General features: G+C 41.9%; 1 long non-coding RNA gene across 1 annotated transcript in view; it reads right to left on the minus strand.

The window, feature by feature from the left end:
• LOC115195625 (uncharacterized) overlaps positions 1 to 15020 on the minus strand; it is a 36734-nt gene that overhangs the window by 541 nt on the left and 21173 nt on the right. Inside the window, exon 3 of the long non-coding RNA XR_003878722.1 lies at positions 3884 to 3937. This is a non-coding gene — a long non-coding RNA (uncharacterized LOC115195625). The remainder of the gene's footprint in view (positions 1 to 3883; positions 3938 to 15020) is intronic.

Here is a 15020-nt window from a genome sequence, read left to right on the forward strand (position 1 = left end):
CCAAAGGTTTCCCATGTCTGGTATAGACATCAGGGACATTTAACGTTCCATAATCTAAATAGGTCATTTATCTCAAATTGACTAATAATCACCTGGCCCAGTGATATGCTGGACAGAAATGGACTTGTCCACTAGTACCCACATCATATCATATTGTTAATCTGTTGTCATACATACTGAAAGGGATCTTTCATCATTTCAGTGCTGTGAGTATTAGCTTGCCCTAGGCCTAAGGACATCATTGGCAGTTAATGTCATCATGGTCAGGATTTATACAAAATAAATAGTATTTTTACATTACTAGAAATATTACATTTTTTAATGACAGTTTTATGTGATTCTGAGCAGTGGACAAAACAACCCAGATAACAATAAAAATGAAACATTTTGATGTAGTAATGAAAAATATCTTCAGCTAGTTGTAATTTGGTTGATCTGTCTTTACCTTAACCAGACTGCAAATAGACAATTATTGGCCAATACGATGTCCAATGGCAATGATGTCAAAAACAAGGAGAATGGTTTAACATACATAGAGACCCAATAAAAGTGGGTACCTGAACTGTATGAAGTTACTAAAAGTATACTTATACAAATTCAATCCAAAAGCAAAAGGAATAAGCAAGAGATGAGAAGTAAAATGTAATATCAAATTGAGGGAAAACGTAGGAATCAAGAGGAATTCTTGATTCTACAAGGAATCCAGAGACAGATAAAATAGAATCACTTTATGTTTCGCAGAAGGAACTTCAGTTGCTGCAAAACTATAGTAAACATAACAGATACTGATGCCGGTAAAAAACTGTTAGTGGCTCTCTTGGTTTTAAGAGGTAAAGACCTGAAAACTGCACCCTTAAGGAAGTACTATTACATATTGATTATTCAGTAGATGTGTACTTGATCTAAAGCAATTTCTTTCCCCCTCTTGTGAGAGCTTTACACCCTACAATCTTTTCACTGACCTGCACACCTCTCTCTGTTATTCTGACTTGCCTATGTGAGCGAGCCAAATAGACAACTATACTAAATGTGATGACAAGCTCAATAAAGCATCTATAAAAAGGACTGCAAAACGGATTGATTCGCATTCAACCTTCTTAGCTTTTGCAAATACAGTATGGATTGACATTTTTTACTACACTCGCCCATCGTTTTTTATTGTGCCGAGATACTGTTTGTATTCCTCCACCTCTTCTATGCTCTGGTCTCTGGAGCTGATGCTACCTTCCTAAAGTTTATGATGAGGTCTTTGGATGTTCTTCTTACACCAGAGGTCAAACTTTCCAGAATTGGATGTGTCAAGGATACAAGTGTCATCCAAGTATTTGATGTAGGTGGTCTCAGGGTGGGTACTTCTATAGTTTAGATTAGTTTATTAGTCATATGCACAGGGTCGCATATGTAATTGCAGGGTGCAGTGTAATTCTTAAGCTCCGAGCTCCAACAGTGCAGGTCAAAAAGAGAAGTGAATTAAACAATTACAATAATAATATATACATATTTACAACTGTAACAATGATATGATGAATGTCCATCAGGCACTAAAGAAAAGCACTACAGTAATACTGCAAAAAATGTGGCAAAGAAATGTACTTTTTGTCCTGAATGCAAAGCTGAATCCTGAACACACATCACTGAGTACCACTCTTCATATTTCAAGCATGGGGGTCTGCATCCTGTTATGGGCAGTTTTTAGGATAAAAAGTAACAGAATAGAGCTAAGCAAAGGCAAAATTCACCTTTCAGCAGGACAATAACCTAAGGCCAAAAATACACAGGATTTGCTTACCAAGACGACGTTGAATGTTCCTTAGTGGCCTAGTTACAGTTTTGACTGAAATCAGATTGAAAATCTATGGCAAGACTTGGAAACAGCTGTCTAGTAATGATCAACAACCAACTTTACAGAGCTTGAAGAGTTTTAAACAGAATAAATGGGAAAATATTGTACAATCCAGGTGTGCTAAGCTCTTAAACACTTACCCAAAAAGACTCACATCTCTAGTTGCTGCCAAAGGTCATTCTAAGTATTGACTCAGATGGTTGAATACTTATCTAATCAAAATATACAGTATTAATTTTCCATTTTCCATGATTATTTCTTTTTGGGGGGGGGGGGTTTCTTCCACTTTGACATTAGAGTATTTTTTGTAGATCGTTGACAAAAAACCTTGTTCTAGCATCAATGAGATAAAACTTGAATTACCAAAATAAATAAAATAATTGCCACAAAGTTGGTACTCAGGGAGCGATTGAACAGCTAACAGAACACACCTGATAATTCCTTATGACAGGATTTCAGATCATGATTAATGATGTTGTCTGGACCAGTGGCTTTGTTTACTGATATGCGTTTGATAACCCAATCAACAGGACAGTTTAATGAGGTACAGTAGAGACATACATTTAATGTGTCATCAAAAACCTTACAGAAAACTTCAGGTCAGGATTCAAATAATTAAGTGATAATGCCCGAGAAGCCGGTGTTTGGAGGATATATTGGCATGGGTGTTGTTAGGCCCGAGATGAAGTCGAGTGCAGGCAAACCGTGCCGATATATACTCCAAACACCGGCTTCGAAGTCACTATCAATTTTATACAATGGGTTAGCAACACATTCAAATAAAAATGGATATATTTTAATTAAATCTTTATTTTCATACATTTACTCATACTATTTCATCCTTCCACAAGATATAGTCCTGACGCAAATCTATGATTGCTACCAAAGCCGGCTGGTCGTTCGTTCTATCTGTTCGGTTGCCAGAGACGCGACCCAGTCGTTAAGTCTTTTTGTTCTGTATCTATGGAAGTGTCCCAGTCGTTCGTTCTAAATGTTCTATTGCCATACTGGCTGGCAACGTTCTTATCCCTTGTTTGCTAGCTAGCCAACTATGGCTAATTTACAGTCACGTCAAACAGTGCAGCCAGATTAACAGCAAAGTAATTGCTGTTTAAGCTGTTTTTTAGTGACATTTATTTGCATACATTCATAAGAATAAGCGAATGATGCGCGATTTCACCTGGTATAGAAGACTGTTGTTCAGAGGAACAGGCCACCAACACAGCTAACACAATCACTTCAAATTGAAGTTTTCTATTGACATTTTTTTTGTATATGTAAATAAAAATGATGGTGATTCATGATTTTGACTGACTGAGAAAAGCTGCCTGCCTGTCACTTGTCCTGACTCCCAACAACTTCATTACTATGGGACAGCTGGAGATCTAATTGAAATATTGAAACAATGTTGCAGATGTCGGAGAGACAGACAGCAAGGTATATACAAATCTCCGCTGTTGAAAACCAATTCCTAGTCTAAAAGAAATGGGAGATAATGTCTAGATGCTTTTTATAGTGGAGATGGACATTGCCTGGCTGGGCTGATGAGACAGTGGATTGCGCAGTAAGATGGAACAAAGTAAATAGGCATTTCAACGTCATAGCTTTAGCTGGTGGTAACTTGTTGAATAGGCACCGGCTGGAATGCGGTTTTAACCAATGAGCATCCAGAATTAGACCCACCCGTTGTATAAAAGCAAATAAACAACTATTCCACTACACTTGACTTTGCACAGCCACCCTGATTCTGATTGCAGACACTGCAATATTGCAGATATTACCAGATTGTTATCTCAATGAGACTAACCTAGATAATAAAATAAATGTGCATAAACCCTATTCACAAAATAAGTGTGTAAACTGTGTTTATCCTCCATTACATCACAGAGTCTCTGACTGCACACCATGCCATACTGTAAAGATGAACATTCTAAACTTGCTGCCCAGAGTAAAACATTTTTTTTGATTTGTGGTAAATAAATCCAATAGATATTTTAATAGTGTACAATGTAATGCTAGCCAAGATTGTTAACTTCTTACCATGCTTGCTGTCCCTGACAGGAAATCTCTCAATGCAAGAGGCTGGACCTGCATCTGTGAGTCACATGCAGGAGAGAGTGATGATACATACAAATAAGGTAAATGCCACAGTAACTGTCTGCATCCAAACAGAACACTTATGTCATCCTGTTATTTGTAAGTAAGCCACTTTCCAACAGTCAGGAACACTAAAGGGAAAGCAAACATATACCAAATTAAACATTCTGTGTAGGTTGCATGCTATCCTCTCTAATAAACAAATAATATAATTCTGATTAATATAATTCTGCACAACTGTCTAATATTAAATATCTGCAAATATCAGTGGGACAGAGTAAACAATTAGCCTGTCAATGAACAAATGCAGCTTGTGACCGTCGTGGTTGCACAATTACTATAGAGAAAACCGTTCAAAAGTTATGAGGTACAACGTTTTTTTTCTTTCTATCTCGGATTGGCAGGATGCATTTTACATTCATAAACCATGTCATAGGCCATTCTAAAACTACTCGCGAGTCGCTAAACTTAAACAACCTTGTTCTGTCATGTTAAAGCATTAGCTAGTTAATAACCTGGTAACTTTACCAGTAGTCTGTATGCAAAACGTTTGTGGAACAAAAATAAAAGAGAGAGCTTCTTCAGGACATATGCTTCAAAAGTAGCAAGGATTCATAATGTAGTCTATATTCTCAATATCAACAATGCCTGTATTTGTCATTGCTGAAAATTCTTATCATTCAAAAAATACCTTGAATACTTTTCGTTGTTTTCCTACATGTCTCTGTGTGCTCCTACATTTTTTAACTCCTCGTAAAAAACATCAACATAGAGACACTATGACACTATGACTTGCTCTCTGTGTCCTTACTCAAGTCATGCTTATGACTTCGCAATTGTCATCAGCTGACATGAGTTGAGTTCTCTATGACCTTCCAGTCAGAACAGGTGCTAATTATAGGCCAGTCTTTAAATTACATAGGAGGGTCAGGTTACACGTTTCAACAGCAGAACAGTGGTAAGGTGTCCAGCCATCACTTCTTCTGTCTGACAGACAGTGCTCATAACACAAGCAGACTGGACAGCTGAGAATGAGGACCTATAAAGAAAGGTTGAGCCTAGAATAGACTGTTCAAGTTAATAGAAGTAATCATTTGTTTAGATGTAGTTTAACATCAGTTAACTAGCTATGGATGCGGTCAAATATATTGGCACCGTTGCATTTTAAAAAGCAGTGCAATGGAGAAAAAAAATGTTTTTTCAAAACTGGTTGAATGGTGTTACACCAGTCTTCGCTTTGGCTCCCCCTCCTGTCCAGCTCAGGCGTTCGGCATCGCCGGCTAGCTGCTGCCGAACCTACTGCTGGAAAACGCCCTTCACTCATCAACCCCGGACTTGTCTCATCATCATTACACACACCTGGTTCCAATCCCCACTCTATCACTGTATATACAGTTGAAGTAGGAAGTTTACATACACTTAAGTTGGAGTCATTAAAACTCGTTTTCAATCACTCCACAGATTTCTTGTTAACAAACTATAGTGTACCCAGGGTCGTTACAATAGTTTTGGCAAGTCAGTTAGGACATCTACTTTGTGCATGACACATGTAATTTTTCTAACAATTGTTTACTTACAGATTATTTCACTGTATCACAATTCCAGTAGGTCAGAAGTTTACATACACTAAGTTGACTGTGCCTTTAAACAGCTTGGAAAATTCCAGAAAATTATGTCATGGCTTTAGAAGCTTCTGATAGGCTAATTGACATCATTTGAGTCAATTGGAGGTGTTTCTGTGGATGAATTTCAAGGCCTACCTTCAAACTCAGTGCCTCTGATTGACATCATGGGAAAATAAGAAATCAGCCAAGACCCCTGAAAAAAAATTGTAGAGCTCCACAAGTCTGGTTCATCCTTGGGAGCAATTTCAAAAGGCCTGAAGGTACCACGTTCATCTGTACAAACAATAGTACGCAAGTATAAACACCATGGGACCACGCAGCCGTCGTACCGCTCAGGAAGGAGACGCATTCTGTCTCCTAGAGATTAACATACTTTGGTGCGAAAAGTGCAAATCAATCCCAGAACAACAGCAAAGGACCTTGTGAAGATGCTGGAGGAAACAGGAACAAAAGTATCTATATCCACAGTAAAATGAGTCCTATATCGACATAACCTGAAAGGCCGCTCAGCAAGAAAGAAGCCACTGCTCCAAAACTGCCATAAAAATGCCAGACTACGGTTTGCAACTGCACAGGGGGACAAGACTCTGGTCTGATGAAACAAAAATAGAACTGTTTGGCCATAATGACCATCGTTATGTTTGGAGGAAAAAGGGGGAGGCTTGCAAGCCGAAGAACACCATCCCAACCGTGAACCACGGGGATGGCAGCATCATGTTGTGGGGGTGCTTTGCTGCACGAGGGACTGGTGCACTTCACAAAATAGATGGCATCATGAGGGAGGAAATTGATGTGGATATATTGAAGCAACATCTCAAGACATCAGTCAGGAAGTTAAAGCTTGGTCGCAAATGGGTCTTCCAAATGGACAATGACCCCAAGCATACTTCCAAAGTTGTGGCAAAATGGCTTAAGGACAACAAAGTCAAGGTGTTGGAGTGGCCATCACAAAGCCCTGACCTCAATCCTACAGAAAATGTGTGGGCAGAACTGAAAAAGCGTGTGCGAGCAAGGAGGCCTACAAACCTGACTCAGTTACACCAGCTCTGTCAGGAGGAATGGGCCAAAATTCACCCAACTTATTGTGGGAAGCTTGTGGAAGGCTACCCGAAACGTTTGACCCATGTTAAACAATTTAAAGGCAATGCTACCAAATACTAATTGAGTGTATGTAAACTTCTGACCCACTGGGAATGTGATGAAAGAAATAAAAGCTGAAATAAATCATTCTCTCTACTATTATTCTGACATTTTCACATTCTTAAAATAAAGTGGTGATCCTAACTGACCTAAGACAGGGAATTTTGACGAGGATTAAATGTCAGGAATTGTGAAAAACTGAGTTTAAATGTATTTGGCTAAGGTGTATGTAAACTTCCAACTGTATACTCCCTCTGCCATTTGTCTTTGTCGGTCGTTGTAAAATGTTACTTGTTTTCCTGAGAAGAATCTCAGCCTACTATTTCCTAAGTACTTTATATTTTGCACTTTGGGTTCGCCCTGTGCCTTTTTGTTAATGAAGATATATTTTGAGCACAACAGCGTTAGGGGTTTTGTCCCGCTTTGTTCTATGGTGCTTAAATAAATTCAGTAGTTCTAAACCAGTGACTGCCTACTCCTCTACACCAGTGACAAATGGCTATTTTTACTGTGTAGGCACCTGCTACTTACCACAGGTGAGAAATTACACAGTAAATGAGAATCATTGCCTCCAACCAAATTAATTTGAATTTTAAATAATTTAGTGCAGGCCATTTTTTTGCCCAACTATGCAGATTGTAGGTCTGCATAGTTGGGGTCCGTTCGTTCACCGTTGTGTGTTATAGGGACTGGGCGACTGACGGATGTACTTTCTCGCCGTTTCTACATGTATACTGAACAAAACTGTAAATGAAACAATATCAATATTTTACTGAGTTACAGTTCATACACTGCTCAAAAAAATAAAGGGAACACTTAAACAACACAATGTAACTCCAAGTCAATCACACTTCTGTGAAATCAAACTGTCCACATAGGAAGCAACACTGATTGACAATAAATTTCACATGCTGTTGTGCAAATGGAATAGACAACAGGTGGAAATTATAGGCAATTAGCAAGACACCCCCAATAAAGGAGTGGTTCTGCAGGTGGGGACAACAGACCACTTCTCAGTTCCTATGCTTCCTGGCTGATGTTTTGGTCACTTTTGAATGCTGGCGGTGCTTTCACTCTAGTGGTAGCATGAGACGGAGTCTACAACCCACACAAGTGGCTCAGGTAGTGCAGCTCATCCAGGATGGCACATCAATGCGAGCTGTGGCAAGAAGGTTTGCTGTGTCTGTCAGCGTAGTGTCCAGAGCATGGAGGCGCTACCAGGAGACAGGCCAGTACATCAGGAGACGTGGAGGAGGCCGTAGGAGGGCAACAACCCAGCAGCAGGACCGCTACCGCCGCCTTTGTGCAAGGAGGAGCAGGAGGAGCACTGCCAGAGCCCTGCAAAATGACCTCCAGCAGGCAACAAATGTGCATGTGTCTGCTCAAATGGTCAGAAACAAACTCCATGAGGGTGGTATGAGGGCCCGACATCCACGGGTGGGGGTTGTGCTTAAAGCCCAACACCGTGCAGGACGTTTGGCATTTGCCAGAGAACACCAAGATTGGCAAATTCGCCACTGGCGCCCTGTGCTCTTCACAGATGAAAGCAGGTTCACACTGAGCACATGTGACAGATGTGACAGAGTCTGGAGACGCCGTGGAGAACGTTCTGCTGCCTGCAACATCCTCCAGCATGACCGGTTTGGCGGTGGGTCAGTCATGGTGTGGGGTGGCATTTCTTTGGGGGGCCGCACAGCCCTCCATGTGCTCACCAGAGGTAGCCTGACTGCCATTAGGTACCGAGATGAGATCCTCAGACCCCTTGTGAGACCATATGCTGGTGCGGTTGGCCCTGGGTTCCTCCTAATGCAAGACAATGCTAGACCTCATGTGGCTGGAGTGTGTCAGCAGTTCCTGCAAGAGGAAGGCATTGATGCTATGGACTGGCCCGCCCGTTCCCCAGACCTCAATCCAATTGAGCACATCTGGGACATCATGTCTCGCTCCATCCACCAACGCCACATTGCACCACAGACTGTCCAAGAGTTGGCGGATGCTTTAGTCCAGGTCTGGGAGGAGATCCCTCAGGAGACCATCCGCCACATCATCAGGAGCATGCCCAGGCATTGTAGGGAGGTCATACAGGCACGTGGAGGCCACACATACTACTGAGCCTCATTTTGACTTGTTTTAAGGACTACATCAAAGTTGGATCAGCCTGTAGTGTGGTTTTCCACTTTAATTTTGAGTGTGACTCCAAATCCAGACCTCCATGGGTTGATAAATCGGATTTCCATTGATTATTTTTGTGTGATTTTGTTGTCAGCACGTTCAACTATGTAAAGAAAAAAGTATTTAATAAGATTATTTCATTCATTCAGATCTAGGATGTGTTATTTTAGTGTTCCCTTTATTTTTTTGAGCAGTGTATAAGGAAATCAGTCAATTGAAATAAATTCATTAGGGCCTAATCTATGGCAATGTGTGGGCCTGGGATGGCATAGGCCCAGCCACTGGGGAGCCAGGCCCAGCCAATCAGATTGAGTTTTCCCTACTAAAGGGCTTTATTACAGACAGAAATACTCCTCATTTTCGTCAGCTGTCCAGGTGCCTGGTCTCAGATGATCCCACAGGTGAGGAAGCCAGATGTGGAGGTCCTGTCCTGGCATGGTTGCACGTGGTCTGCGGTTTTTAGTCCGGTCGGATGTACTGGCAAACTCTATAAAACTTGTTGGCTTATGGTAAAGACATTTAAATTATCTGGCAACAGCTCTGGTGGACATTCCTACAGTCTGTATGGCAATTGCACGCTCCCTCAAAACTTGAGACATTTGTGACATTGTATTGTGTGACAAAACTGCACATTTTAGAGTGGCCTTTAATCGTCTCCAGCACAAGGTACACCTGTGTAATGATCATGCGGTTTAATCATCTTCTTGAAATGCCACACCTGTCAGGTCAATGGATTATCTTGGCAAAGGAGAAATGCAGGGATGTAAACAAAGTTTCCACAAAATTTGAGAAACAAGCTTGTGAGTAAGGAAAATGTATGGGATCTTTTATTTCAGCTCATGAAACATGGGACCAACAATGTTGCGTTTATATTTTTGTTCAGTAAAGAATCATTTAGCAAATTACGTTGTGCACTCCGATCAGAGGTGCTAAGTTCTCTCGGCCGGCAGAGACTTGACCATCGCACTGGTCAGTCCGTGCCTTAAGACTGAGTGGAAAGCACCAGATTTGAGATGTTTTTGATCACCTGAATGCTACCATGATTACAGATAATCATTAATGAATTGTGAATAATGAAGAGTGGGAAAGTTACAGAAGCATAAATACCATACTCGCCAAAATATGCTAACCTCCCCTGTTAATGTTAAGGGTGAGGTTAACATGTCTTGGGGATATGATCTTTGTGCCTTTGTAACTTTCACACTTGTGATTATTCACGATTCATTCAAGATTATCTTTAATCATGGTAGCATCCACATTAATGTAGAAGTGTTTATAAACATATCCATAATCTTATTTACAATAAAAGTGACTCCAAAATGACACAAAACATTTACCATCGATCTCTGTTGGGCACAAAATAATCTGAACACAACCAAAACAAACTGCAAATGCATCAAACAAGTTTGTAGAGTCACAAACTTGATGTAATCATTGTGTGTTAGGAATATAGGAACGAGTATGGGACCAAATACTAAGTTTGGACAACTTTAATGAACATAAGTGAATTTGTCCAAATACTTATGACACCTTCAAGATACACTACATGACCAAAAGTATGTGGACACCTGCTCGTCGAGGGAAGGCTGTCCACTAGATGTTGGAACATTGCTGCGGGGACTTACTTCCATTCAGCCACAAGAACATTAGTGAGGTCGGGCACTGATGTTGGGCGATTAGGCCCGGCTCGCAGTCGGCGTTCCAATTCATTCCAAAGGTGTTCGATGGGGTTGAGGTCATGGCTCTGTGCAGGCCAGTCAAGTTCTTCCACATCGATCACGACCAACTATTTCTGTATGGACCTCGCTTGTGAACAAGGGCATTGTCATGCTGAAACAGGAAAGGACCTTCCCCAAACTGTTGCCCCAAAGTTGGAAGCATAGAATCGTCTAGAATGTCATAGTATGCTGTAGTGTTAAGATTTCCCTTCACTGGAACTAAAGGGCCTAGCCCAAACCATGGAAAACTGCCCCAGACCATTATTCCTCCTCCACCAAACTTTACAGTTGGCACTATGCATTCAGACAAGTAGCATTCTCATGGCATCCGCCAAACCCAGATTCATCCGTCGGACTGCCAGATGGTGAAGTGTGATTAATGACTCCAGAGAACGCGTTTCCACTGCTCCAGAGTCCAATGGCGGTGAGCTTTACACCACTCCAGCCGACGCTTGGCATTGCGCATGGGGATCTTAGGCTTGTGTGCAGCTGCTCGGCCATGGAAACCCATGTCATGAAACTCCCAACAAACAGTTATTGTGCTGATGTTGCTCCCCGAGGCAGTTTGGAACTCGGTAGTGAGTGTTGCAACCGAGGACAGACAATTTTTACGCGCTACGCGCTTCATCACCCGGCCGACCCATTCTGTGAGCTTGTGTGGCCTACCACTTCGAGGCTGAGCCGTTGTTGCTCCTAGACGTTTCCACTTCATTATAACAGCGCTTGCAGTTAACCGGGGCAGCTCTAGCAGGGCAGAAATTTGAGGAACTGACTTGTTGGAAAGGTGGCATCCTATGACGGTGCCACGTTGAAAGACACTGAGCTCTTTAGTAAGGTCATTCTACTGCCAATCTTTGTCTTTGGAGATTGCAATGGCTGTGTGTTCGATTTTATACACCGGTCAGCAACGGGTGTGCCTGAAATAGCAAATCCGCTAATTTGAAGGGGTATCCACATACTTTTGTATACATAGTGTAAATAAAGTGCTTCCATTTCTAAACGGTAGAACAGATATGCATGAATATATCTGAAATCCAAAATGCTCGAGTATAAAGCCAAATGAAAAGTTTTTGCTTCACTGTCCAAATAAGTACAGTGGGGGAAAAAAGTATTTGATCCCCTGCTGATTTTGTACGTTTGCCCACTGACAAAGAAAGGATCAATCTATAATTTTAATGGTAGGTTTATTTGAACAGTGAAAGACAGAATAACAACAAAAATATCCAGAAAAACGCATGTCAGAAATGTTATAAATTGATTTGCATTTTAATGAGGGAATTAAGTATTTGAATCCCTCTCAATCAGAAAGATTTCTGGCTCCCAGGTGTCTTTTATACAGGTAACGAACTGAGATTAGGAGCACACTCTTAAAGGGAGTGCTCCTAACCGCAGCTTGTTACCTGTAAAAAAGACACCTGTCCACAGAAGCAATCAATCAATCAGATTCCAAACTCTCCACCATGGCCAAGACCAAAGAGCTCTCCAAGGATGTCAGGGACAAGGTTGTAGACCTACACAAGGCTGGAATGGGCTATAAGACCATCGTCAAGCAGCTTGGTGTGAAGGTGACAACATTTGGTGCGATTATTCGCAAATGGAAGAAACACAAAAGAACTGTCAATATCCCTCGGCCTGGGGCTCCATGCAAGATCTCACCTCGTGGAGTTGCAATGATCATGAGAACGGTGAAAAATCAGCCCAGAACTACACGGGAGGATCTTGTCAATGATCTCAAGGCAGCTGGGACCATAGTCACCAAGAAAACAATTGGTAACACACTACGCCGTGAAGGACTGAAATCCTGCAGAGCCCGCAAGTTCCCCCTGCTCAAGAATACATATACATGCCCGTCTGAAGTTTGCCAATGAACATCTGAATGACTCAGAGGACAACTGGTGAAAGTGTTGTGGTCAGATGAGACCAAAATGGAGCTCTTTGACATCAACTCAACTCGCTGTGTTTGGAGGAGGAGGAATGCTGCCTATGACCCCAAGAACACCATCTCCACCGTCAAACATGGAGGTGGAAACATTATGCTTTGGGGGTGTTTTTCTGCTAAGGGGACAGGACAACTTCACCGCATCAAAGGGACGATGGACGGGGCCATGTACCGTCAAATCTTGGGTGAGAACCTCCTTCCCTCAGCCAGGGCATTGAAAATGGGTTGTGGATGGGTATTCCAGCATGACAATGACCCAAAACACACGGCCAAGGCAACAAAGGAGTGGCTCAAGAAGAAGCACATTAAGGTCCTGGAGTGGCCTAGCCAGTCTCCAGACCGTAATCCCATAGAAAATTTGTGGAGGGAGCTGAAGGTTTGAGTTGCCAAACGTCAGCCTCGAAACCTTAATGACTTGGAGAAGATCTGCAAAGAGGAGTGGGACAAAATCCCTCCTGAGATGTGTGCAAACCTGGTGGCCAACTACAAGAAACGTCTGACCTCTGTGATTGCCAACAAGGGTTTTGCCACCAAGTACTAAGTCATGTTTTGCAGAGGGGTCAAATACTTATTTCCCTCATTAAAATGCAAATCATTTGATAACACTTCTGACATGTGTTTTTCTGGATATTTTTGTTGTTATTCTGTCTCTCACTGTTCAAATAAACCTACTATTAAAATTATAGACTGATCATTTCTTTGTAAGTGGGCAAATGTACAAAATCAGCAGGGGATCAAATACTTTTCCCCCCCACTGTACATAGGGGAGTGTAGATTCACACACGTTTTTAAAATAAAAATCTACAAATATTTCCCCTCCAATCACAAATATTAACACACGCCCACACACACGACAGCTGGGAATTCGACCCTTAACAGTGTCATTGAGTAGCATGTGATATATCCAGCTCTGGAAGCTAATTAGGTAACATCACTGCTGAAAGGAGACCCAGGGTGTTAAGTTGTAAGGCACCTCTATGGCCCCTACACAGGTCTTTAAGGAGGGAAACAGTTTCTGGCGATGATCAACACTATATTATCACCTTGTAGACAGCTTGTAGACAGCTTCACACTAATGCATTGACATTTATCTCAACCTTTAAGAGAGTGTTACAAATCAAAGACTTTATGCCCGTTGGTTCAACTCCTTATTAAAGCTGCAATATACAGAATCACTCAACCATTTCCTGGTTTCAAAAATTCTAATAGTTTGCCTAATTTCAGTTTAGTGAAAAAACAAGCAATGTGATAATTATTGTACCATATAAACGACTGTGAAATTGCTTTTCAGCTGTTTGAAGCTGGTATTCTACACAGGTTACTCTAAATCCATTCCCCATCACATTACAGAGGTTATTATAACTTTGTGAACATTAGAGTCAAACTTATTCTAAACATCTCTGGTGAATAAATCATGTGTGATTAAGTAGGTCAATGCTAATCTTACTGCATTATACTGTACATCTAATTTTCCAATTAACATAGGTCTTTGGTGGAAAATGTTTGGGATCATATGTTTTAATTACATTATGCATTCCAAAAATGGTACCAGAGAGAAGTGAGAAGTGAAATACAGCCCTGATGCCCTAAAGTTGTTGATGTATTTAATATTATTTAATATTAGTGCTTTACACTCTTAAAGGGAGTGCTCCTAACCGCAGCTTGTTACCTGTAAAAAAGACACCTGTCCACAGAAGCAGTCAATCAATCCACCATTAAAAGCTATAACATTTACATTTACATTTAAGTCATTTAGCAGACGCTCTTATCCAGAGCGACTTACAAATTGGTGCATTCACCTTAAGATATCCAGTGGAAAAACCACTTTACAATAGTGCATCTAAATCTTTTTTTGGGGGGGGGGGGGGTAGAAGGATTACTTTATCCTATCCCAGGTATTCCTTAAAGAGGTGGGGTTTCAGGTGTCTCCGGAAGGTGGTGATTGACTCCGCTGTCCTGGCGTCGTGAGGGAGCTTGTTCCACCATTGGAGTGCCAGAGCAGCGAACAGTTTTGACTGGGCTGAGCGGGAGCTGTGCTTCCTCAGAGGTAGGGAGGCGAGCAGGCCAGAGGTGGATGAACGCAGTGCCCTTGTTTGGGTGTAGGGCCTGATCAGAGCCTGAAGGTACGGAGGTGCCGTTCCCCTCACAGCTCCGTAGGCAAGCACCATGGACTTGTAGCGGATGCGAGCTTCAACTGGAAGCCAGTGGAGAGAGCGGAGGAGCGGGGTGACGTGAGAGAACTTGGGAAGGTTGAACACCAGACGGGCTGCGGCGTTCTGGATGAGTTGTAGGGGTTTAATGGCACAGGCAGGGAGCCCAGCCAACAGCGAGTTGCAGTAATCCAGACGGGAGATGACAAGTGCCTGGACTAGGACCTGCGCCGCTTCCTGTGTGAGGCAGGGTCGTACTCTGCGAATGTTGTAGAGCATGAACCTACAGGATCGGGTCACCGCCTTGATGTTAGTATAGTATAACTGAAATAACCA

This window comes from Salmo trutta, chromosome 6 (genome assembly GCF_901001165.1).
Source record: "Salmo trutta chromosome 6, fSalTru1.1, whole genome shotgun sequence".
NCBI lineage: Eukaryota > Metazoa > Chordata > Actinopteri > Salmoniformes > Salmonidae > Salmo > Salmo trutta.